Source organism: Triturus cristatus, chromosome 1_1 (genome assembly GCF_964204655.1).
Source record: "Triturus cristatus chromosome 1_1, aTriCri1.1, whole genome shotgun sequence".
In the NCBI taxonomy this organism is placed as follows: domain Eukaryota; kingdom Metazoa; phylum Chordata; class Amphibia; order Caudata; family Salamandridae; genus Triturus; species Triturus cristatus.
Window position 1 is genome coordinate 418,741,683 of NC_140579.1, and position 27,882 is coordinate 418,769,564.

Below are 27,882 nucleotides of genomic sequence, written 5' to 3' on the forward strand. Positions count from 1 at the left end.
TACAAGGAAGGCGCAAATGCATAGCTCGGCACACATGCACACTCCACTGCTGACTGCAGTCACACTTGACGCAGCAAGTAAGACTGTGCCACACATAGTTAAAGGGGCCAAATTGGTGCCCAAGGGACACACACATGCACAAGTGCACTGTGAGTGGAATGCAAGACAGATCCTAATTCCAAGAGGAAATGTGCCAACTTTGTAACGGATGAAACATGGATGTTGCATGGATCCAAATTAACATTGTCTCTCTCACACACAGGTCAACGTCGTGCTGCACCCCCCAACACTGGGGGGGAACACTCACAGGACCCGGATCTGCAGGAGACCGATCCCACCGGCAGCGACCACTCTCACCACTCTGCGGACGACCCCGACCGACCTGGCCCCTCTGGTGTCCAACCACCTGCAGCACCTGCGTCAGGTACAACCGTGCCAACCACCACCCCCACTCCTGCCACATCCCAGGAGACACCCAGGATCCCTGCCCCAACACCACAATGCAGCCAGGCTCGCCAGGAGGGACACGGTGTCCCGGGCACCCAGGAGGAGGCAGGCGACAACGCCAATGCCACCCCTCAGGGGTCCCGGAGACCCGATGTGCCCACAAGTGCAGGCCAGACGCAAGTGGGCAGGGGTGGTGGGAGTGGAGGACGGCGGAGGCGCGAGCCTGACCAGTTGGCTGGGGATCCGGTATTTTCCCATGTCCGTAACATCCTGGACTCATACCGGCAGGACACCACGGGCATGGCCCAGGTTGTGTCCGTCCTCGAGGGGATCAAGGTCCAGCAGGCCCAGCAACATGCGGAGCTAATAGCCTGTCTACAGCTACACCAACGGAGGATGGAGGACAGACAGGCTGAGCAAGTGACGGCGTCCCAGGGGATTCACGCTGAACTCCGTCGGATGGCCGACACCATGGCCGACCCTCCCTGTGCCAGAAGGCGGAGAACATCACCACCCACAGGGAGGGATCATGAGGAGGAGGAGGAAACATCCGACGGAGCATCCCAGACGTCGTCACGGCCTGCTGCTGAGGTTCCCCGCAGGAAGCCGGGTCGTCCACGGAAAGGACCGTGAGGGTGGCTGCTACATCACCATCTCCCAGGACACCTGGCCTGGCACCTGGCCCACTGGAGCAACAGCATCACAGCATCAAGAGACATTCTCTGCCACATGGCCCTGCTGGTCACTGGCTGACCAATGTTGACAAAGACTGTGGCATGGACTCTGAGGATTTCCAATGGCAAGGACACCAACTCCCCTACTGAACTTTGGATTCCCTAATCCCGGAAAGCCCCTCACTTTGGCCCCCCCCCCCCCAATAATAAATCACACTATTGAGAGTAGATGGCTGCTGGTAGCATTATTACCTAACATGTGTCTTGTACAGTCTAAACATGCCTGAGTCATCTGTTCACTTCAACCATCCACACCCTGGGGCCTGAGTCTGGCACAGGACACATGGGTCACAGTTTTTTAGGCAAGACAGACATGGAGCACCATACACACCCGTGATGGTCAGAACCAGCTGAGGGGGTGGCCGAACAACCGTGCTGACAGACACATTGAGTACAGCAACAGTCATGCGCAGAGGTCAGGGATCCTGGCCCGTGTCCTGGGGGGCACCCAGGTACGTGTAGACAGGTGGCAGAACCATGTCCTGCAAGCTTGAGTCCGGTGGATGCAGAGAATGGGGTCATGGACAACGTTGGATGCATGGGGATGGCACATGTCACAATACCCACACAGTCATGGACATCATGCCCAATACACAGTCTCAGCACACACACACAGCTTGCATCTTGCCACTCGACACATTGACACATAGCCACAATCAGGGAATACCATGCCAGACATGCAGGATGCACCGTGCCAACACACCAGCATTGACTGAGAAGAGGCACCTTGGAGGCATAGGGACACCTTTAATAGTCATGTTTTTGGGATTGCAGAGGCAAATTGAAGTACACATGAACACATCATGTGGAGTAACATGTTGCTCCAACACTGGCACCCCCCTTCTGCAGCACAAATGCGTGATAGCCATGGAACTGGCACACAAGTGTCGGCTAACAGCTAAATACCCACAGCTGCTCACGGAGAGACTGCCATACACCATACATCCGCTGATGTGAAAGTCCCACGCCATGTCAAGACAATGTTAACCGTATGTGTCCGAGGGCAGTGTCACACACATTGATGCCTTCATCACAATCCACTATCCCATCACTGATGACTGACAACCAGGCAGCCCATCTATTCAGGTGTACCCAGCTGCATGTCGTGTCCCATGGGGATGCCACATGTCTGCAGAGGAACCAAACCCCGACCTGGGCAGTGTGCACACATCGTGAACAACTGCCACACCCAATACACCCCAGATGCATCCCTTACCCCATGGAGACTTCCAAACGTGTCCGTGCCTGTAACGCTGAGTCAGCCCACGATGCCATGTCCATGAGGAATAGCAGTGCCACAACAATGCAACCAGAAGACGGCATGCGCAGGTACCTGGGGAAGAGAGACACACAAGAAGTCAGCCACAAAAAGCACAGCCACTTGCATGTGCATTGACTCGACACATGTATGGATGACAACATGCCAGGTCACAATTATGAGTGGGGAAATACTACCATCACTGCCACCATCACTCCAGTGACACACCCACACACACCTCTGACTCACGTGCCATACATGCAGGTGGAGACACGCATCACAACACATGCCACACGGGGACCAAGGCGTGCACACTCAGACACTGGTACTCACCACTAAGCAAAGAAGTCGCGTATGAGCCGAGTCCGGATGTCCTCTTGCGGCTCCACATCCTCCACATCACTAGCCCCATTGCCAAGCCCTTCGTCCTCCACGGGTGGATGGTCCTCGTCATGTTGATTCAGGATGAGTGGCACAGCTCTTTCAACTGCCATGTTGTGCAGCATGCAGCAGACCATGAAGATCTTGCAGACCTTCGCCGGGGCATATGGGAGTGCGCCGCCGGTCTTGTGGAGGCACCTGAATCGGCTCTTCAGCATGCCAAACGTCCTCTCTATCACTCGCCTTGTCCGGCCATGGGCGGTGTTGTAGCAGAGCTGGGCCGGCGTGATGGGGTTGCGGAGAGGTGTCAGCAGCCAAGGCATGTTGGGATAGCCAGCGTCCCCTAAATGGTAAGCACATGGATATCGTTAGAACTGGCGAAGCGGTAGTGCTGCTCGGCCAAACAGAATACAGGACAGACAGACTGTACCCACCAACAACACATGCCCGTTCGTTGCGCAGCTGCATCATCATATCAGGCATCCCGCTACGCCTCATGATGTAGGCATCGTGTGCTGATCCTGGGAAACGAGCACAGACATGTGAAATCACCATGTTGGACAGACACACCACAAGGGCATTGATGGAGTGGTAGTGCTTCCGATTGCGGTACGCCACCTCCCGTGCGTGTGGTGGTACCAAACCTACATGTGTCCCATCTATGGACCCAATGACATGGGGCATCCCTCCCAGGGCATAGAAACCACGCTTGACCTCAGTCATCTGTTCAGGGGTTGGGAACTTGATGAAGTCATCCAGGTGAATCAACATGGCCTCCAAGAAATCATGCAGCACACCGCTGAACATGCTCTGGGACATGCCACCAACATGAGCTATGGTATTTTGGAAGGTACCCGTGGCAAGGAAATGTAGGGCAGCCATTACCTTCAGCTGGGGTGTCAGTGCCGTAGGATACCTGTGCTGCGGTTGCAGGTGTGGTGCCAGTCTCGCCGTCAGCTCCAGAATCAACGGTTGGGTGAAGCGGTAGAGCCGGATCCTGTCATTCTCCTGCATGGTGGCCAAGTCTGGAATTCTTCGGGCAACAGGAGGCGCTCTGCAGTAATTTGGAAGTGACAAGGAAGAGTGAGTGCACTACGAGAACAACTCATGTCTACTGAGCACATGTAAATCTGGCAATACACACATGCCACATAGGGAGTCAGGCATGTGCTACATGCCCAGGACACGTATGGATGCAAGGTGACACTCCTTCCAAGACCCAGCTACACACGGTGATTGAGAACCTCCCCATGCCACGCCATGGAAATAGCTGTGTCCCAGTGCAAGTGCACTGCCCGACGCAAGACAGGAGTGACATACACCCACACATCAGCAGAAGTGTGATGCCGATTGCAGAGACTGGCAGCGGAACACTTGAGCCACAGGTCACATGACATTACACTAGTCCAGCCCACACACCTTGCCATGAAGGTGCACATGTCATGACTCCCCACACATTCCTTGTGAGTTTGCTGACATGGCCTTGTCACGCTACTCCGTGTCCCTTGCATACATGTGCACCTCACATCCGATAACACATGTGGCATGGTGTTGGGAACAGTGTGCAATGACAATCTACACACAGCCACATGTTGGTTGCTGCAACGGCTGCAGCTTTTGAGGGTGCTACAACATCAACCTGATGTAAATCCCGGACACGTATATGGCATAGTCACATTGTGCACTGTGGGTAGTGATAAGTCATGTGTCATGACCCCTGTACCGGGCATCATGGGACACTTCCGTGTGTTGGCGTCCGTGACATGCCAGTGACGCTCACCCCAAGTGCGCAGTCCCACATGCACACATGTCAAAGGAGTCAAGGGCATGCCTGGCACACATTGCACCCTCACACAGTACACATGTACACATCTCATCATACATCTGGTGCCTTCTCCACTCAGGAGGCATGTTCCACATCACAGCCTGTGACACCTGTGCCCCACACATGTGGTAATGCACAGACGATGCCTTGATGTCCATTCCTGGACAAGTATGTCCATCCATGGACAAGTATGTCCGCCCTATTCCTACATGTGTGTCACCTATCACCACAGTGATGTGTAAAATCCGCCGTACTGCTGCTGAGAGGGCCTGTGCATGTTCCCAAATCACTGTGGGAGTGCTGCCGTATGTGTACCCATCGTGATGGCGAGCGTAGATGCGAGTGTACGGTCCGTACCACTACGAGTACGCATACGCGTGCAGACCCATAGTGATAGAGAGCGTAGATGCGAGTGTACGGCCCTATCACTATGGGTCTGCACGCGTATGCGTACCCGTAGTGGTACGGACCGTACACTCACATCTACGCTCACTATCACTACGAGTACGCATACGCGTGCAGACCAAAAGTGATGGAGAGCGTAGGCATGCATGTACGGGCCGTTGCCATGCATTTGGGGTGCCCTAGGGCCCCCACACGCACCGTACCTGTGTGTGATGCTCCAAATTACATAGGGGACAAGTATTAAGGCCTACATGCATGCTGGTTGTCATGGAGACCAAGTTCAAAATTCGAAATTGTTCTGGAAGGTGCACAGCAGAAGTCAGTTGGGATTTGTCTACTTTGTTGCAATGTGTTTGTGGGGCTGACATCATGCAGGAGAATGAAACCGATAGAGAACCCACAGACTGCTAGGTTTGAAGGGATTGGTGGAAACATAGGATGCAAATGTGAGTGACCAATCTCTCTGTACTCCTGTGCATGAGACTGGGCAGAAGGGCACATATAAGGCAGCCAGGTCCCATGAGGGAGCACTTGCCTGCACATCTTTGCATTCGTCGACCCAGCTGCTGCTACTGATTCCCTGGAACCATGTCAAGGGCTGTGGAGAGGACACAGCCATTCACCCTGGAGGAGAACATGGCTCTGCTGGATGTGATCCTCCCACAGTACTCCATGCTGTATGGGCGACCAGGTTATCAGGTGAGTGCATAGGCCACTGCCACAGACTGTCCCTATGTGGTGACTGTGACTTCTGCCATTGCGTCCAGGTGTAACACACATGCCATGTACTGTCGGGGGGGTCCCAGGGGGGGGGTGCCTGATGTCTCCCAGCAGTGCCCTGAGACAGGAGGGGTGGGTGTGATGCACAGTGTGAGCCTTGATCATTGATTGTGACATTGTCATCATTCCACCTGTGTACCCACTGTGGCACGTAGTGCTTTTTCCCTCACCAGGGGATGATGTCCCTATGACAAAGGTGCAATGCGTTGGCTGCATGACATGCCTTGTTGTAACCAGCTAATTTGTACCCATATGTCTCTCTGTGACATGTGGCTGGTGTATTGATGTGGTGTCACTTGTTCCTCCTCACAGGTAGGAGCCACTGCCAAGGAGCAGATCTGGCTGACCGCCGTCAGTGCCGTGAGGGGTGTGGATGGTCGGAGGCGGAGCCTGCCCCAGGTGAGGAAACGCTGGCAGGATATCCGGTGCTGGACGCGGAGGATTGCACGGCTCCTGCTGGGGGACTCACCTGAGAGCCACAAGAACCGCGGCCGCCGCCGTCTGAGCCACCTCCACAGGCGTGTGCTGCCGGTGGTCTTTCCAGACCTGGAGAGGCGCTTACAGGCGATGCAGCAGCCGGAAGGGGGTAGGTACATGTGTGTTTGTTGTGTGTCACCGGCCTTTGTAAGGGCACAGTAGCATGAATCCACTGGCAGGGTTTAAAGGTGCTGTGCAGATCCTGTTTGCCCCAGTATAGCGCTGTGCCCCTGCCACCCTTCCCCTCCTTGCAATGTGTTCCCTGGTCTGTGTGTAGTCACTCCTTCACAGGGTAATGTAGGCTGGCGCTTTGTCCACGGGAACAATGTCTGTAGCATCATGTGTGGGGGTGGTGTGTAACAGGTTGTGGGACCTTGCCTGTGCACTGTCAAGTTCACTGCATGTGGGTTCCATGTCAGTTGGCACTGATGCTGACTCCAGACATGGGAGTTGGTCTCTCATGTGTCATGCCTCACAGCGCGCATGTCCTATGTAGTGGCCTGTGACATGATGTGCATGAGTGTGCGATACACATAGTGCAGGGATGGTGACGTGTGTTGCAGTCATTACCATTCAGTAGCATGTAGTTGCGTGCCCACTACTGTCCCCTGGGGCACCTTTTCCTCAGTGGTGTATGTGTCATCATAAACGTGGCCACTGTCAGTGTCTACAGCGTAAGTTGTGCTCTGTGCCATTGTCCCCTGTCACCATGTATATAGACGTGCTAATTTGTACAGGTGTCCACTGTGCAGCCTGATCTGATTGTCCTTCTTCATACTCACAGTTGCCAGTGCCTGTGTGTCTTGTTATACTCATCTGAGGATGGGCACTGGTACCTCATTATTTGTACAGGCGCACCTTGGCTGTTTGGCGTCCAATCTTGCTTTTTGCCTGCCCCTGTGTGTATCACCCAGACTATGAGATGTTGGTGCCACCTGTGACTCAACAATTTGCCTCGTGTAGGGTCTTGTTGGGGCGGGCAATGCCTATGTGTTAAATCCTGATTACCACTTGCTGGGTCTGGGCAGTGTGTGATGTGCCTGGACACACACGCAATGTGCAGTGACAGAGTCATGTTGTGCATGTTTTCAGCATTACCTATGCAGCATGTGTCTCAAGTTCATGGTAATGGTCCCTGGTCATCGGTATTTTCGCCAACGCTGTGTGGTGCAGATGCAGTGCTGGATTGTCCCCAGGGCCTGGGTGCTATGTCAGACTCCTTTTCCTGTGTTTAGCTATTGTCTCATGCTCTCCATGGTATTTCAGTGGCATGGTGGCTCAACCAACTGTGTGTTTCATGCCCTACATCGGTACCCTGTTCAGTAGATGTTAGGGATCTTCCTTTTCAGGCCATGCAATGTTACCTATGTAGATTGGACTCATGTGACAGATGTGTACAGGTGTCTGAATAATTTCTGTCTCTCCACCCTGCCCACAGCATCGTCGGGGGACACAGAGGGAGACATGGACACAGACCAGGCGGAGGGACCGAGCACCAGTGCCAGCCGTGACATCGGGTCTGGCACATCGAGTGGGACAGAGGCGGAGGAGAGTGTGGCCGAGGACCTGTCGACTGGCACATCAGACTACGAAGCTGACAGGTCCGGGGACGATGTCTCCGAGTGGGCGGAGGCTGCACCAGCAGCTGACAGCGGAACAACACCTCGCACCGCCCCCTCAGTTTCCACCAGCCGCCTCCCACTTGCTCGTGTCCCTTCCCAGCGTGCCCGGTCACAGCATGTCTCCTTCCTGCCAGGCACCGCACCCCCTGCCCCTGTCTCCACTGCTGCCGCCAATGCAGAGTCTGTGGACATCCAGCGGCAACTGCAGGTTGGTCAGGCTGCGATCCTTAATGTCCTCCATGCCCACGGCAAAACCCTCACCAACATCGAGGCTTTCTTGGAGGGCATTCATTCATCGCAGGCTGACCAACGCAACTTGCTGAGGTCCATCGACTCCACACTGACTGCAGCAGTGGGTCTCCTGCAGCGCGACCTCCCCCCACCTACCCCTGCCCCATCCACACTTCCCACTCCCATGCCTGTCACACGTACACCCAGACGTCGGCATGCACCCACATCAACGGACACGGGCACCACACCAGCAGGGAAGGTCCACCGCACTCCTCCTGACACGCACACACAGGGTGAGGTAGGCACACCCACTGGGTCGGGGGGCAAACGTGTGACACGCAGCCATAGTGGGAGTCCGCATTCCACCCAGTCCACTCCCTCCAAATCCCCTCCCCTCAGCTCTCCTGGCCACATCTCCCCCAAGGACTCCTTCATGGCCGCTCTGTCCCTGAGCCCCACAGTTACACCACCACGCAAGCGGTCAAGGAGGTCCCCGGTCAGGGTGGTTGAGTCTCCCCCCCTGTCTCCACCCTCCCCCGGTGGCGCTGCGACCCATCCCTCTGACCCCCCCCCCTCCTTGGGGCCTGAGGTCCCTTCGGGTGCAGGGGACTCCCTGGAGGACCTTGCAAAGGTGTGTAGTGCCATCCTGGCCTCCGCCTTTGGCACTGACCCACCCCCTGTGGTGGAGTCCTCCATCCCTGCACCCACGACGCCGCCCCTTTGCCCTGATGTCCCTGCGGTGCCTGTTGCTTCCCCCCCCCTGATGCCCTCACCAGTGTGGAAGACGATGCCATTTGACTGTGCAGGCAAGGTAGGGGACACGCATCCCACTGTGTCCCCCATCCAGCTGAGAATCATTGACTGCCCTATGGGCTTTGTGAAGATTGAACTGCCTGCGATCCACGGACATTGTGCTCATGCTGAATAAAGCTTAATTTTGTTTTCATTATCACACTACTGCTATGCTGGTATTGGTGTTGGTGGGGCTGCTACATGGTTTTGGGTGGTGTGTAAGGGTTTGGGTGTGTGGGATATGTAGTAGTGTACTGCTCATTGGTGGGACCCTGTGATCTGTGTGCCATCACAAGGTGTTGGCTAACTTTCTTTGTTCATGTAAGCAGTTACTGCATGGTGCACTTGTCCCAGGGTGTATTCCTTCCTCTGTGTACCCAGCTTTCTTCCCTGCAGGGTGTTCCCAATGTTTAGCGCAGAGCTGTGTCTACATGAGCTGTGTGTGTGACGGAGCCCTTCTACTTTGGCCATGCATGCAGGGCCATGTCTCCACCTGCGACAATCGTGGCATCCTTGGTGATCACTGTACTTGTGTGTGGAGTCTGTTGACATGAGTTCATGGGGACATGTTCCCTTGTAGCCAGTATGCGTGTGGATAATTCTGGCCTCACACACATGTGTTACACCCCTCCAGTCTCAGGGCACTGCTGGGAGTGATGGGCACCCACCCCTCCTGTCTCAGGGCACTGCTGGGAGGACTCTGCACACACCCCTCCTGTCTCTGGGCACTGCTGGGAGTGATAGGCACACACCCCTCCTGTCTCAGGGCACTGCTGGGAGGACTCTGCACCCACCCCTCCTGTCTCAGGGCACTGCTGGGAGGACTCCACACCCACCCCTCCTGTCTCAGGGCACTGCTGGGAGGACTCTGCACCCACCCCTCCTGTGTCAGGGCACTGCTGGGAGGACTCCACACCCACCCCTCCTGTCTCAGGGCACTGCTGGGAGTGATAGGCACCCACCCCTCCTGTCTCAGGGCACTGCTGTGAGGACTCTGCACCCACCCCTCCTGTCTCAGGGCACTGCTGGGAGGACTCCACACCCACCCCTCCTGTCTCAGGGCACTGCTGGGAGGACTCTGCACCCACCCCTCCTGTGTCAGGGCACTGCTGGGAGGACTCCACACCCACCCCTCCTGTCTCAGGGCACTGCTGGGAGTGATAGGCACCCACCCCTCCTGTCTCAGGGCACTGCTGGGAGGACTCCGCACCCACCCCTCCTGTGTCAGGGCACTGCTGGGTGGACTCTGCACACACACCTCCGATTTCCAGATATGTGCGCTTGGCACATACACGGTGGGGGTACGCACAATGCATTCGAGGTGAGGGTACGAGTCTACTGACACTGGTGTGGTGGGGGTACGCTCCGTACGTCCGCGGGTGTGGGTACGGGTCGTTCTTACACTGTTGGCATGGGGGGTACGCTCCTTGCATACGCGGGTGGGGGTACGGGTCGTACTTGCACTGTTGGCATGGGGGGTACGCTCCTTGCATACGCGGGTGGGGGTACGGGTCGTACTTGCACTGTTGGGCTGGGGGTTACGCTCCTTGCATTTGCGGGTGGGGGTACGGGTCGTACTTACACTGTTGGGCTGGGGGGTACGCTCCTTGCATTTGCGGGTGGGGGTACGGGTCGTACTTACACTGTTGGGCTGGGGGGTACGCTCCTTGCATACGCGGGTGGGGGTACGGGTCGTACTTGCACTGTTGGCATGGGGGGTACGCTCCTTGCATACGCGGGTGGGGGTACGGGTCGTACTTGCACTGTTGGGCTGGGGGGTACGCTCCTTGCATTTGCGGGTGGGGGTACGGGTCGTACTTACACTGTTGGGGTGGGGGTACGCTCCGTACGTCCGCGGGTGGGGGTACGGGTCGTACTGACACTGTTGGGCTGGGGGGTACGCTCCTTGCATTTGCGGGTGAGGGTACGGGTCGGACTTACACTGTTGGGGTGGGGGTACGCTCCGTACGTCCGCGGGTGGGGGTACGGGTCGTACTGACACTGTTGGCATGGGGGGTACGCTCCTTGCATACGCGGGTGGGGGTACGGGTCGTACTTACACTGTTGGGCTGGGGGGTACGCTCCTTGCATTCGTGGGTGGGGGTTCTAGTCGTACTTACACTGTTGGCATGGGGGGTACGCTCCATGCATACGCGGGTGAGGGTACGGGTCGGACTTACATTGTTGGGGTGGGGGTACGCTCCGTACGTCCGCGGGTGGGGGTACGGGTCGTACTGACACTGTTGGGCTGGGGGGTACGCTCCTTGCATTTGCGGGTGAGGGTACGGGTCGGACTTACACTGTTGGGGTGGGGGTACGCTCCGTACGTCCGCGGGTGGGGGTACGGGTCGTACTGACACTGTTGGCATGGGGGGTACGCTCCTTGCATACGCGGGTGGGGGTACGGGTCGTACTTACACTGTTGGGCTGGGGGGTACGCTCCTTGCATTCGTGGGTGGGGGTTCGAGTCGTACTTACACTGTTGGCATGGGGGGTACGCTCCATGCATACGCGGGTGAGGGTACGGGTCGGACTTACACTGTTGGGGTGGGGGTACGCTCCGTACGTCCGCGGGTGGGGGTACGGGTCGTACTGACACTGTTGGCATGGGGGGTACGCTCCTTGCATACGCGGGTGGGGGTACGGGTCGTACTTACACTGTTGGGCTGGGGGGTACGCTCCTTGCATTCGTGGGTGGGGGTTCGAGTCGTACTTACACTGTTGGCATGGGGGGTACGCTGCATGCATACGCGGGTGAGGGTACGGGTCGAACTTACACTGTTGGGGTGGGGGTACGCTCCATGCATACGCGGGTGGGGGTACGGGTCGTACTTTCACTGTTGGGGTGGGGGGTACGCTCCTTGCATACGGGGTGGGGGTAGGGTCCGTACATATCCGTCCCCACGCTATGTGATGTTTGTGCGGCCCGTACCCAGGCCTTTGCCACGTGGGTGCGATCCGTCCCGCCATTGTTGGGGTGACGTGTGTGGGCGTGGTCCGACTCGTACCCACGCTCTTCAGGCGTGGGTACGGGACGTACCTGTGTGGTTGTGTTGCCGGTTCGCGTGGTGACGGACTTCCGTTGTGGCGGTCGCTGGCTTATCAGGACACGCCCCCATCCCCTCGTGGTGACCAGGGCATGGGAGTCAGGTATGTCCAGCCCATGTGTGGTGTGTGACTTATGTGGTTGTTTTGTGGCCTGCCCTGGTCGTGCCACCCCCACCCCACCCCACTTTCCCCCCTCCCTTAGTTATTCTGACCTTCTGCGGCGTCTGCGTCGTAACCTGTAGAGGAGGTGTACTGCTATGAGGGCAGGGATGACTCGTAGGTTCGGGTCCATGTCTGTCCGTCGCGTACTGGTCCTCCTTGTTCGCGGCGTCGTCTGTCCGTCGCGTACTGGTGGTCCTTGTTCGCGTCGTCCTGATTTCACGGCAGTTTTTGGCTGCCGCAAAATATTCACCATGCGGGGTGACGTCGGTGCGAATCGTGATTCCTGGGTCGTGAATGGCTGGCTGCGTGCGTCCCGACGTCAGGTCGGCGCTTTCCCGGATCGCATTGGTAGGTGTTTTTTGTTCGGTCGGGCTTTTTTACGAATCGTACGGTAATGGTGTACCCGTGCGAATCGTAATTCCTTGTTTGTAAAAATTGACGACCGGGTACGCGTCGGGCGGAGATTATGCTCCGTCCGACGGTTCGTACCCGGTTTTTGCAGGATCGTGATCGGCACCATAGACTTTGTAATGGCTTCCCGGAACCTATGGGGTATAATAATTGATTTCAAGATAGACTCCAGAACGGAGAGTGATCATTTTCCACTCCAGTTATGGCTAGACTCTTTACCTTTCATTCCCAGACCATCTGAAGAGGTTTTACTAAACTCTTCGGTCGGGGAATTACAGATTTCTAACAACAGGCGTGCTCTAAGATGGTCATATATCTTGGGTAAAGAAAAAGCGTTGACCAAAATAATAAATTTAACAAAACTATTGGAGCATCCCAGTTGCCCTTATTAGGCACACAGGGTGTTCTTGATCTACACTACAAGTTGGTCGACGAACTAACCCCCCTCTTGAGCAAAATTTATAAAAAAGATGGAAACAGGAAAGAGAGCCATCTAGAGTCGGTAAACCCATGGTATAACCAAGACTGCAGAACAGCAAAGTCAAGGCTGATTCAGGCAGTAAAATCCAGGAACCTATTAGATATAAAAAACGGTAGACAGGTATATAAAAATACCATGGCCCAAGCTAAAAAAGCATGGGATGAAAATCTATGGGAGGATTTGTTGAGTGCAGCTAAGCTACGCGATCAGAGTACGTTTTGGAACCTAATTGCCAAGGGAAACAAGAAGGGCAAATCACCAAAGGATATTTTCCTGGATGAAAATACTTGGTGTGATCATTTTTCTAAGCTTTATTCTAACAATAAGGATGGCCCGCCCCCTGTTGATAAAGATATTAATCTAGAGAAGAGTATTGTTCCTCTATATTTTAGCTTAGAAGAAACTAACCAGGCAATACAAGCTGTTAAAATGGGCAAAGCCCCTGGCCCTGATAAAATCCCTGGCGATTTATTAAAACATGATGTGGAAGTGTGGGGTCCATATATAAACTTTTTAAGTAATTCGATTGTGGCCGGAACACCGATCCCTGAATCATGGAAAGAAATTATAACAATTTTCAAAAAAGGTGATCGCCATGAGCCATGTAATTACCGCCCAATAAGTTTAATAGATATTTTACAAAAAATTTTTGCCAGACATATTTTAAATAGGCTTTTAGATTGGATTGCGAAGACAAAGTTATTAACCAAATACCAAGCAGGATTTAGATCCAAAATCAGTACAGTGGATCAGGTGTTTAGGTTTATGTGTATCTGTTGGAAATATATAATTATTAGAAAGGGTAGCCTCTATGTGGCGTTCATGGATTTAAGGGCCGCATTCAACCTTGTTCCCCGTAACTTGTTGTGGTCTACATTAAGGGAGTTGGCGGTCCCAGGTGAGCTAATCATTGAGCTTATCAAGCTACATACAGGGAATTATGCTAAAATCAGATGGGGAAAGGGTGGTGAAATCTCAAGGGCCATTCCCGTAGACCGTGGTGTGCGCCAAGGCTGCGTGTTAGCCCCAACACTCTTTTCGCTGTATGTTAATGATATCCCAAGCTACCTAAGGAATTGTGTCCATGACTCCCCGAAATTAGACGGAGAAATAATCACGTCTTTACTATTTGCGGACGATACTATTCTTATTTCTCAGACTCCGAGGGGTTTACAAAATTTGGTTAACTCCTTCCAAAAGTATTGTGTGGAGAAGGGGTTAGAAATAAACCCAACCAAAACCAAATATATGTCCATAAATCCTAATAAAACCCCTAGGAAAAATCTGTTCTTAGAGAATCGTAAATTGGAACAGGTAGAGAGCTTTAACTATTTGGGTCTAACGCTGGATAATAATCTGATTTGGAAAAGGCAGCTGGACAAAAGTACACTATCCCTTAAACAAAATTCAGTGCATGGTGCTAGCTATTCTAAAGCTATTTCACCAGCACTAGAGGTATTTAAAGCGAAGGCCCAATCAGCTGCTCTTTATGGTGCTGAGGTCTGGGGTTACTGCTGTACTAACAAATTCGGGAAGGTAGAAAATCATTTTGTACGCAGGCTGCTTAAAATACCGGCCAGAACCTCCCTCGTCCCCGTATTCCTTGATATTAATCTTAAAAGAACAGAGTACCTAGCATCATTGAGACCACTGTTGTATTGGGTTAGGTTATGGTCAGCCCCGGAGCTGAGCGATTATAAGCGTGGTTTGACTGAACTAATCCAGATTGATGAGCTCCTGAAAACCCCATGGCTAAAGTATATATGCAAGTGGTATGAGAGACTAGGGCTTTCCCACTTATGGGAGGCTCCTCAGTATATGACTCTGTCCTCTAAAAAAATTGTAAAGGATACTTTCTGGTCCTATGTCAACGGTGAGCTAATGCATAGATCTACGGTTGGCATATTGACTCAGAAATTCCTAAATATATAAGATGTACCCAATTTTGAAGAATTTATGGACGAGATTGGTCCACCACTAGCAAAATCATTATATTTGCAATTTAGGTATGGGGTTTTACAGATCAGTGCCTACACATGTAGGTGGGGTGGGGAAAAAGGTTCGGATTTTTACACTCTCTGTTCTCTAGGGGCAAAGGAGGATGATGCCCATCTACTCTTCTTCTGCCCGGCATATAAGAAACCGAGGCTTCGTTGGATCAAACCCCTTTGTAAACACGCGGGGTTTAGATCCTACAAAGTAGCAGAGCGCATAATTAAGTCCAACACCTCACAACTTGTGATGTTTGGCATAAGTAGGTTCTTATTTAATGTGTATCTTATCAGGAAACGGTTTGGCTTCAAACTGTAATGCAAGGGGGGGGAATTTATTAATTTATCCATTTCCATTTCCGTATAGATTCCAGATACATTGTCTTCCTCAATTTTATTCAGCTTTTCTTTTACTTTTATCCATTTTTAAAATCTGGCTTTTAATTAATTTAAAACTGTTATTCACATTTTTAACATGCGGTATTGCTTAACCATGGAGATAAAATCATTTTTGTCTATTGTATGTAATTGTATATTACGGTCATGTAAGCAAAATGTGTTTTTTATTGTTGTATATGGCTTTTATGGCTATTTTGCCGAAATAAAGTTAAACAAACAAACAAACAAAAAACATCCAAATTTGACTATTTTCTAATTTAACAAGGTTGCGGGGTGTACTAAAGATTAAAATACGTTTTTGAGGGTTTTTGTTGTCAAGGAGAAAGAAAAGGCTCATCAGCAAAAGAAATAGTAAGTTCATGTGGAATAATAATGTCAGAAAAGGTATGAGGTGTTGTGGATTGTGTGTTACTTGCCTGCTTCTGTCTTTGTATAATTCGCCTCAAATTAGGAATTATAGGCATATTACTAGCACCATGACTGGGGAGATGCTGTGCAACCTCTCTTAAAATGGATCCAGTAGAATCATTGGAGGTGCTTGCAAGTTGTTTCATTTCATTTAAGGTTTCCCTTACATCAATCTCCATTGCAGAGGCAGAGTGGGGATGATCTTGTGTCTTAATAATTATATCATCAAGGGTAACCGCTCTTCCACTGCAATGGGATGAGTAGTATTGCACACAACTCCAATGATTTATTGGGAAACTTATCCTTTCTTTACAATATATGTATCCAGCATGCTTTAGTAATCTGTTTCCTTTTCTGGATTTTATGTAGGAAGCTGTTTCCTGCGTAGACATTATCTGTGAAGAAAATATGTTTGATTTAACTATGTGGAATAAAAAGAAAAACAACAAAGAACAATATCCTACATTATCCATTATGCTGCACTTTCTGGGAGTTAGAACAGTAAATTCTGCCTTTACCCTATCCTCCACTTTCCCTAATGTTCCACCTCCTTGAAGCTACAATAGTAAATTCAGCCACTACACAATCCAACACTTTCCCTATTGCTTTACCTTCCTGGAGTTAGAATAGTAATTGTTACCCCTACACCATCCCACACTTTCCCTACTGCTACACCTTCCTGGAGTTAGAATAGAAAATGTTACCCCTACAGTATCCCACACATTCAGTACTGCTGCACCTACCTGGAGTTAGAATAGTAATTGTTACCTCTACAGTATCCCACACTTTCACTACTGGTGCACCTTCCTGGAGTTATAATAGTAATTGTTACCCCTACAGTATCCCACACTTTTCCTACTGGTGCACCTTCCTGGAGTTAGAATAGGAATTGTTACCCCTACACTATCCCATACATTCCCTACTGCTGCACCTTACTGGAGGTAGAATAGTAATTGGTTCACTGTACACCATCCAACGCTTTCCCTGCTGCTGCACCTTCCTGGAGTTAGAATAGTAATTGTTACCCCTAAACTATCCCACACATTCCCTACTGGTGCATCTTACTGGATGGTTTCCTACTTTGGAGTGTTAATTTCAATTACTTTTTGATTTAGGTGTTTTCTTTTTGGTTTGGTTTTAGTCTGGTTTCTCGATTTTTGCTGGTCTTTTTTGTTGTCTGGTCTTGTGGGATTCAACGTGTGCTTTGGTTTTGAGAAGATTTATGTGAGTATCTGAAAAAATCAGAAATGATAAAGTAATGGAAATGGTATTGATTATTGCAATGTATGTGATACAATAAAAAATGTATACATTTTATGTGCACAAGTGACATTTTATTTTATTTTAACTTATTACTATACAACACTTTTGCTACTGCTGCACCAACTTGGAGTTAGAATAGTAAATGTTACCCCTACACCATCCCACACTTTCCCTACTGTTGCACCTTCCTGGAGTTAGAATAGTAATTTTTACCCCTACACCATCCCACACTTTCCCTACTGGTGCACCTTCCTGGAGTTAGAATAGTAATTGTTAACCCTACACTATCTCACACATTCCCTACTGCTGCACCTTACTGGAGGTAGAATAGTCATTGGTTCCTTGTACACCATCCAACACTTTCCCTGCTGCTGCACATATATGGAGTTAGAATAGTAATTGATACCTGTATACCATCCTACACATTTTCTACTGCTGCAGCAACCTGGAGTTAGAAGAGTTATTGTTATCTCAACAAGATGCCACACTTTCTGTATTGTTGCAGCTTTCTTGAATATGTTTTTTAAAGTTTTGCCAATTGAATGCTTTCCTACTTTGGAGTGTTCATTTCAATTACCTTTTGATTTAGGTGTTTTCTTCTTGGTCTGGTTTTAGTCTGGTTTCTCGAATTTTGCTGGTCTTTTTTGTTGTCTGGTCTTGTGGGATTCAAATTGTGCTTTGCTTTTGAGAAGATTTATGTGAGTATCTGAAAAAATGAGAAAGTAATGCAAATGCTATTTTTTATTGCAGTGTTTGCGATACAGTAAAAAATGTAAACATTATGGTGCCAATTACGATCCGGTAAAAAAAAGGCCCGTCTGACTCGTATCCGGTCTTTTTACCGTACGAATCGTACAAGTGCCGTACAAACTGCCAATTACGATTCGCATGGGAAAAAGACCACACGAATCGCATTGGGAATAACTCCCCACACGTCCTCGGGTCGGAAAACGTGTCCGACACGGCCACGGATGAATTACCGTACAAATGTGAAAAGTGAAGTCCGACCGAGGAATCACGATCCATCCCGTGCGTCCGATGTTACAACCGTATGGTAAAAACACCATCCGCACCGAACTCCCATAGCAACCATGGAGACATGTGCCCGCATACGCGCCCAACACTCCCCCCAGCCCCCGTACGTTCGAATCATACTCCCCGTGTATGTACACCCCCGTGTATGTACAACCCCCCTGTATGTACACCCCTGTACGTGTCGTACCCCCGTGTATGTACACCCGTGTACGTGTCGTACCCCCTCGTGTATGTACACCCCTGTACGTGTCGAACCCCCACCCGTGTATGTACACCCCTGTACGTGTCGTACCCCCGTGTATGTACACCCCTGTACGTGTCGTACCCCCGTGTATGTACACCCCAGTACGTGTCGTACCCCCTCGTGTATGTACACCCTGTACGTGACGAAGCGTACCCCCGTGTATGTACACCCCTGTACGTGTCGTACCCCCTTGTGTATGTACACCCGTGTACGTGTTGAAGCCCCACCCGTGTATGTACACCCCTGTACGTGTCGAACCCCCACCCATGTATGTACACCCCTGTACGTGTCAAACACCCACCCGTGTATGTACACCCCTGTACGTGTCGTACCCCCGTGTATGTACACCCGTGTACGTGTCGAACCCCCACCCGTGTATGTACACCCGTGTACGTGTCGAAGCCCCACCCGTGTATGTACACCCCTGTACGTGTCGTACCCCCGTGTATGTACACCCCTGTACGTGTCGTACCCCCCGTGTATGTACACCCCAGTACGTGTCGTACCCCCTCGTGTATGTACACCCGTGTACGTGTCGAAGCCCAACCTGTGTATGTACACCCCTGTACGTGTCAAACCCCCACCCGTGTATGTACACCCGTGTACGTGTCGAACCCCAACCCGTGTATGTACACCCGTGTATGTGTCGAACCCCCACCCGTGTATGTACACCCGTGTACGTGTCGAAGCCCCACCCGTGTATGTACACCCCTGTACGTGTCGTACCCCCGTGTATGTACACCCGTGTACGTGTCGAACCCCCACCCGTGTATGTACACCCGTGTACGTGTCGAAGCCCCATCCGTGTATGTACACCCCTGTACGTGTCCTACCCCCCGTGTATGTACACCCGTGTACGTGTCGTACCCCCTCGTGTATGTACACCCCTGTACGTGTCGAACCCCCACCCGTGTATGTACACCCCTGTACGTATCGTACCCCCCGTGTATGTACACCCCTGTACGTATCGTACCCCCGTGTATGTACACCCCAGTACGTGTCGTACCCCCTCGTGTATGTACACCCGTGTACGTGTCGAAGCCCCACCCGTGTATGTACACCCCTGTATGTGTCGAACCCCCACCCGTGTATGTACACCCGTGTACGTGTCGAAGCCCCACCCGTGTATGTACACCCCTGTACGTGTCGTACCCCCGTGTATGTACACCCGTGTACGTGTCGTACCCCCTCGTGTATGTACACCCCTGTACGTGTCGAACCCCCACCCTTGTATGTACACCCCTGTACTTGTCGTACCCCCGTGTATGTACACCCCTGTACGTGTCGTACCCCCGTGTATGTACACCCCTGTACGTGTCGTACCCCCCGTGTATGTACACCCCAGTACGTGTCGTACCCCCTTGTGTATGTACACCCGTGTACGTGTCGAAGCCCCACCCGTGTATGTACACCCCTGTACGTGTCGAACCCCCACCCATGTATGTACACCCCTGTACGTGTCAAACCCCCACCCGTGTATGTACACCCCTGTACGTGTCGTACCCCCGTGTATGTACACCCGTGTATGTGTCGTACCCCCTTGTGTATGTACACCCGTGTACGTGTCGAACCCCCACCCGTGCATGTACACCCGTGTACGTGTCGAAGCCCCACCCGTGTATGTACACCCCTGTACGTGTCGTACCCCCGTGTATGTACACCCCTGTACGTGTCGTACCCCCCGTGTATGTACACCCCAGTACGTGTCGTACCCCCTCGTGTATGTACACCCGTGTACGTGTCGAAGCCCCACCTGTGTATGTACACCCCTGTACGTGTCGAACCCCCACCCGTGTATGTACACCCGTGTACGTGTCGAACCCCAACCCGTGTATGTACACCCGTGTATGTGTCGAACCCCCACCCGTGTATGTACACCTGTGTACGTGTCGAAGCCCCACCCGTGTATGTACACCCCTGTACGTGTCGTACCCCCCGTGTATGTACACCCGTGTACGTGTCGTACCCCCTCGTGTATGTACACCCCTGTACGTGTCGAACCCCCACCCGTGTATGTACACCCCTGTACATGTCGTACCCCCGTGTATGTACACCCCTGTACGTGTCGTACCCCCATGTATGTACACCCCAGTAAGTGTCGTACCCCCTCGTGTATGTACACCCGTGTACGTGTCGAAGCCCCACCCATGTATGTACACCCCTGTACGCGTCGAACCCCCACCCGTGTATGTACACCCGTGTACGTGTCGAAGCCCCACCCTTGTATGTACACCCCTGTACGTGTCGTACCCCCCGTGTACGTGTTGAAGCCCCACCCGTGTATGTACACCCCTGTACGTGTCGAACCCCCACCCGTGTATGTACACCCGTGTACGTGTCGAAGCCCCACCCGTGTATGTACACCCCAATACGTGTCGTACCCCCCGTGTACATGTCGTACCCCCCGTGTATGTACACCCATGTACATGTCGTACCCCCCGTGTATGTACACCCCTGTACGTGTCGTACCCCCGTGTATCTACACCCGTGTACGTCAGAGTCGTACCCCCACCCGCGTATGCATGGAGCGTACCCCCACCACAACATCCTAAGGACGGAGCGCAGCCCAGGCCCCAACATCACAACCGCATGTACGAGTCGTACCAAGCCACACACAAGGACAGCACTGTACAACAAAATGGGCCATGTACACACCATATACATGCTAAAAACTCAGGTACACAACCAGGACAAACCAAAACGACACAAGAATACACCATTCGAATGGCACAAAGCCACAAAACATGTCCAACAACTACCAAAACAACACATTTACTGACCTGCAACTGCCAAAAACAAACAGAGGCCCAAAACACCAACACTCCTTATAACTCACCCACCCAAAGTTCAAACACAGCCACACCCACCAATGGACCAATAAAAAGGGACCACATACACAAACCATGAGCCTCTGCACCAGACTCACTGCTGCCAGACCCCACAGACAACCCACAGCACCATACTTGAACCTTTACTATACCTTACACTTGCACACCTTCACACACACACCTTCACAAACACCCCCACATCACATTCACACACACACCCAAACAACCACACCCACACACCCACAACCACCCACATCCCCCCCCACCATCCACACCCACACCCCTCACCATGCCCACCAACAAGAATCCAAAGTTCACTAGCCGAGAGTTGGAGGTCCTTGTCGATGAAATCCTCAGAGTTGAGCCACACCTCTTTGGAACATTGGTCAGACAGACCAGCATTTCAGAAAAAACAGCCATGTGGCAGACCATCGTCGATGCTGTGAATGCTGTTGCGGACACCAGAAGGACCAGGCATGAATGCCAAGCCAGGTGGTACGATCTGCGGAGGAGGGTCCGAGCCAAAATGACCGATGACCACAACCAGGCCAACGTCACTGGAGGAGGGCCGGCCCGCAGACCCGTACACTACCATCCCTGGGAGGAGAGGGTGATGGCCATACTGCCGGTGGTGGCAGTCGACGGATTAGAAGGACTCCGAGACCCGGGTGAGTACACAAACAACTCACCTCACATGGGGGGAACGTCATCCACAACCAAACTCACAAACAGGCACGCAACCACCCCAAGCTATCGCATGACTCAACCACACTCCATGAACACGCACATGCCACTGGCGCCACCATGCCCCATGCACTCAGCTGGACAATGTCAAGTCACAGGCCACAGAAAACACCAACACATGACACGGTAAGCCACATGGCGGGAGTGTGGGCCCAAACAATCACATAGTGTAAATCAGAAGCAGACAACAATGCCCTCTGCCCATATGGCCTAGGTCACAGCCAGACAAACAGTGTGTCCCCACACAGGAAAGACTCGCCAGCAAATGGCGGACGCCTTGCATCAAAACATGGGGGTGACGGCACCTTCTTGCACATGACAGCAGCCAATGAACAGCCAACACTGTGAAAGAGTGGCAGCACACACCACCACAGCAGCAGTGCAGACACACACACTACACCCAATGGGTGCCTGGAGATCACAAACAAACTCACAGCAACAATCCAAGGGCCATTCAAAGATCTGCTAACAGTGTGTGCCCAGGAAGCTGGGCTCAGGTGACAGAGGGTGACACACAGAGGGAGGGAGAGGGGGACAGAGAGGGAGGGAGACACAGGGAGACGGACATAGGGAGGAGGCCGACACACAGAGGGAGGGAGAGGGGGACAGAGAGGGAGCGAGAAAGGGACACACAGGGAGAGCAAATCAGCCTTGTGGGGTGTGGGAATGTCTGCTAATCAGCAGGTAGACTGCGTGCATGTAGTCAAGGTTGGCCAGTGCCAGAACCCCCCCTCTCCTCCATGGCAAAACACAGGGCCATGTCACAACCTGTGCACGAGCACAACGCCAGCTACATGCATTATCTAAGTGTGTGGAACCACTCCATGTGCCCACGTACACTGCAACACGGAAGGCGCCAATGCCTGGCTCGCCACACCTGCCCACTCCACTGCTGACTGCAGTCACAATTGACGCAGCAACTAAGACTGTGCCACACATAGGTAAAGTCGCAAAAGCTGTGGCCAAGGGACCTACCCATGTACAAGTGCACTGTGAGTGGAATGCAAGACATATCCAAATTCACAGAGGAAATGTGCCAACTTAGAAACCAATGAAACATGGATGTTGCATGGAACAAAATTAACATTGTCTCTCTCACACACAGGTCAACGTCGTGGATCGCCCCCCAACACTGAGGGGGAAGACTCACAGGACCCGGCTCGGCAGGATGACGGAGCCACCGCCAGCGACGACTCTCACCACTCTGTGGACGAACCTGCCCCCGACCAACCTGGCCCCTCTGGTGTCCAACGACCTGCAGCACCTGCGTCAGGTACAACGGGGCCAACCACCACCCCCACTCCTGCCACATCCCAGGAGACACCCAGGATCCCTGCCCCACCACCACAAAGCAGCCAGTCTGTCCAGGAGGGACAAGGTTCTCCGGGCACCCAGGAGGAGGCAGGCAACACAGCAAATGCCATCCCTCAGGGGTCCCGGAGACCCGATGTGCCCACAACGGCAGGCCAGGCGCAAGTGGGCAGGGGTGGTGGGAGTGGAGGACGGCGGAGGCGCCAGCCTGACCAGTTGGCTGGGGAACCGGTATATGCCCATGTCCGAAACATCCTGGACACATACCGGCAGGACACCACGGGCATGGCCCAGGTTGTGTCCACCCTCAATGAGATGAAGGGGACCCTCGATGAGATCAAGACCCAGCAGGCCCAGCAACATGCGGAGCAACATGCCTGTCTACTGCAACACCAACGGAGGATGGAGGACAGACAGGCTGAGCTCGTGACGGTGTTCACGGGAATTCACAGTACACTCCGTCGGATGGCCGACAACATGGGCAACCCTCCCTGTGCCAGAAGGCCTAGAACATCACCACCCACAGGGAGGGATCAGGAGGAGGAGGAGGAAACATCCGACGGAGCATCCCAAACATCGTCACGGCCTGCTTCTGAGGGTCCCCGCAGGAGGGCGGGTCGTCCACGGAAAAGACCGTGAGGGTCAGCGCAACAGCACCATCTCCCAGGACACCTGGCCTGGCACCTGGCCCACTGGAGCAACAGCATCACAGCATCAAAAGACATTCTCGGCCACATGGCCTTGCTGGTCACTGTCTGACCAATGTTGACAAAGACTGTGGCATGGACTCTGAGGATTTACAATGGCAAGGACACCAACTCCCCCAGTGAACTTTGGATTCCACACACCCGGAAAGCCCCTCATGTCAAACCCCCCACCCCCCCCCCCCACTAAAATAAAAAGTCACACCATGAAGAGAAGATGCCTGCTGGTTGCATTATTACCTTACATGTGTCTTGTAAAGTCTAACCATGCCTGAGTTCTCTTTTGACTTCAACCATCCACACCCTGGGGCCTGAGTCTGGCACAGGACACACATGGGTCACAGTGTATTAGGCAAGACAGACATGGAGCACCATACACACCCGTGATGGGCCCAACCAGCTGCGGGGGTGGCCGCACAACCGTGCCGACAGACATATTGAGTACATCAACAGTCATGCGCAGAGGGCAGGGATCATGTGGAGTGTCCTAGGGGGCACCCAGGTATGTGTAGACAGGTGGCAGAACTATGTCCTGCAAGCTTGAGACCGGTGGATGCTGAGAATGGTGGCATGGCCAACGTTGGATGCATGGGGATGGCACATGTCACAATACCCACACACTCATGGACATCATGCACAATACACAGTCTAATCCCACACAAACAGCTTGCATCTTGCTACTCGACACATAGACACATAGCCACTATCACGGAAAACCATGCCAGACATGCCGGATGCACCATGGCAACACACCAGCATTGACTGAGAAGAGGCACCTTGGAGGCATAGGGACACCTTTATTAGTCATGTATTCGGGATTGCAGAGGCAACTCGGAGCACACATGAACAGTTCATGTGGAGTAACATGTGGGTCCAACACTGGCACCCCCCTTCCGCAGCACAAATGCGTGATAGCCATGGAACTGGCACACAAGTGTCGTTTAACAGCTAAACACCCCCTGCTGCTCACGGCGAGCCTGCCACACACCATTGATCCGCTGATGTGGAAGTCCCACAGCATGTCAAGCCAATGCAAACCGTATGTGTCCGAGGGCAGTGTTACAAACATTGATGCCATCATCACATTCCACAATCCCATCACTGATGACTGTCAACAAGTCTGACCATCTATTCAGGTGTACCCAGCTGCATGTAATGTGTACCATGGTGATGCAACATGTCTGCAGAGGAACCAAACATCAACAGGGGCAGTGTGCATACATCGTGAACAACTGCCACACCCAATACACCCCTGATGCATCCCTTACCCTAAGGAGACTTCCAAACATGTCCGTGCCTGTAACGCTGAGTCAGCACACGATGACGTGTCCATGAGGAATAGCAGTGCCACAACAATGCAACCAGCAGACGGCATGCGCAAGTACCTGGGGAAGAGAGACACACAAGAAGTCAGCCACAAAAAGCACAGCCACTTGCATGTGCATGTACTCGACACATGTAAGGATGACCACATGCTAGGTCACAATTATGACTGGGGAAATACACCCATCACTGGCACCATCACTCCAGTGACACATCCACACACACCTCTGACTCAAGTGCCATACATGCAGGTGGAGACGCACATCGCAACACATGCCACACGGGGACCAATGCGTGCACACTCAGACACTGGTACTCACCACTAAGCAAAGAAGTCGCGTATGAGCCGAGTCCGGATGTCCTCTTGCAGCTCCACATCCTCCACATCACTAGCCCCATTGCCAAGCCCTTCATCCTCCACGGGTGGATGGTCCTGGTCATCTTGATCCAGGATGAGTGGCACAGCTTTCTCAACTGCCATGTTGTGCAGCATGCAGCAGACCATGAAGATTTTGCAGACCTTCCCCGGGGCATATGGGAGGGCACCGCCGGTCTTGTGGAGGCATCGGAATCGGCTCTTCAGGAGGCCAAAAGTCCTCTCTATCACTCGCCTTGTCCGGCCATGGGCGGTGTTGTAGCGGAGCTGGGCCGGCGTGATGGGGTTGCGGAGAGGTGTGATCAGCCATGGCATGTTGGGATAGCCAGCGTCCCCTACATGGAAAGCACATGGACATAAGTAGGACAGGAGTAACGGTCGTGCTGGAAGTCTACGCAAAATACAGGACAGACAGACTGTACCCACCAACAACACATGCTCGTTCGTTGCGCAGCTGCGTCATCATTTCAGGCATCCTTCTACGCCTCATGATGTAGGCATCGTGTGCTGATCCTGGAAAACGAGCACAGACATGTGAAATCACCATGTTGGACAGACATGATGGAGTGGTAGTGCTTGCGATTCCGGTACGCTACCTCCTGTGCGTGTGGTGGTACCAAAGCCACATGTGTCCCATCTATGGACCCAATGACATGGAGCATCCCTCCCAGGGCATAGAATCCACGCTTGACCCCAGTCAACATTGCAGGGGTAGGAAAATGGATGAAGTCATCCAGGTGAATCAACATGGCCTCTAAGAAATCATGCAGCACACGGCAGAACATGCTCTGGGACATGCCACCAACATGAGCTATGGTATTTTGAAAGGTACCCGTGGCTAGAAAATGTAGGGCTGCCATTACCTTCAGCTTGGGTGTCAGTGCCGTAGGATACCTGTGCTGCGGTTGCAGGTGTGGTGCCAGTCTCGCCGTCAACTCCAGAATCAACCGTTGGGGGAAGCGGTAGCACTGGATACTGTCATTCTCCCGCATGGCAGCCAAGTCCGGAATTGGTCGGGCAAGAGGTGGCGCTCTGCAGTAATTTGGAAGTGACAAGGAAGAGTGAGTGCACCACAACAACAATTGATTTGTACTGTGCACATGTTAATCTGTCAATACACATATGCCACGTACAGAGTCAGGTATGTGCTACATGCCCTGGACACATATGGCTGCCAGGTGACACTCCTACCAAGACCCAGCTACACACGGAGATTGTGAACCTTCACATGCCATGGCATGGGAATAGCTGACAGGAGTGACATACATCCACACATCAGCAGAAGTAGGATGTCGATTGCAGAGACTGGTAGCGGAATACTAGAGACACAGGTCACATGACATTACACTAGGACAGCCCACACACCTTGCCATGAAGGTGTACATGTCATGACTCACCACACATTCATAGAGAGGATGCAGACATGTCCTTGTTACGCTACTCCGTGTCCCATGCATACATACGCACCTCACATCCGATACCACATGTGGCATGGTGTGCGGAACAGTGTGCCATGGCCATCTACACACAGACACATGTTGGTTGCTGCAACGGCTGCAGCTTTTGAGGGAGCTCAAACATCTCCCTAATGTGAACCCCCCACACATACATGACATAGTCACATCATGCACCGTGGGTAGTGACATGTCAGGTGTGGTAACCCCTGTACCGGGCCTCAGGGGACACTTCCGTGTGTTGGTGTCCGTGCCATGCCAGTGACGCTCATGCCAAGTGTGCAGTACGACATGCACACATGTCAAAGGAGTCAAGGGCATGCCTGGCACACATTGCACCGTCACACATTACATATGTACACATCTCATCATACATCTGGTGCCTTCTCCACTCAGGAGTATTGTGCCACATCACAGCCTTTCACACCTGTGCCCCACACATGTAGTACTGCCCAGACAATGCCTTGATGTCCATCCATGGACAAGTATGTCATCCCTATTCCTTCTTGTGTGCTGCCTGTCACCACTGTGATGTGTGAAAAACACCGTACTTCTGCTAAGAGGGCCTGTGTACGTTCCCGTATCACTATGGGAGTGCTGCTGTATGTGTACCCATCGTGATGGTGAGCGTACAGGCATGTGTACGGTCCGTACCACTACGAGTACGCATATGCAAGAACACCCATAGTTGTACGGCCCGTACACGCGTGCCTACGTTCACTTTCACTATGGGTGTCCTCGCGTATGC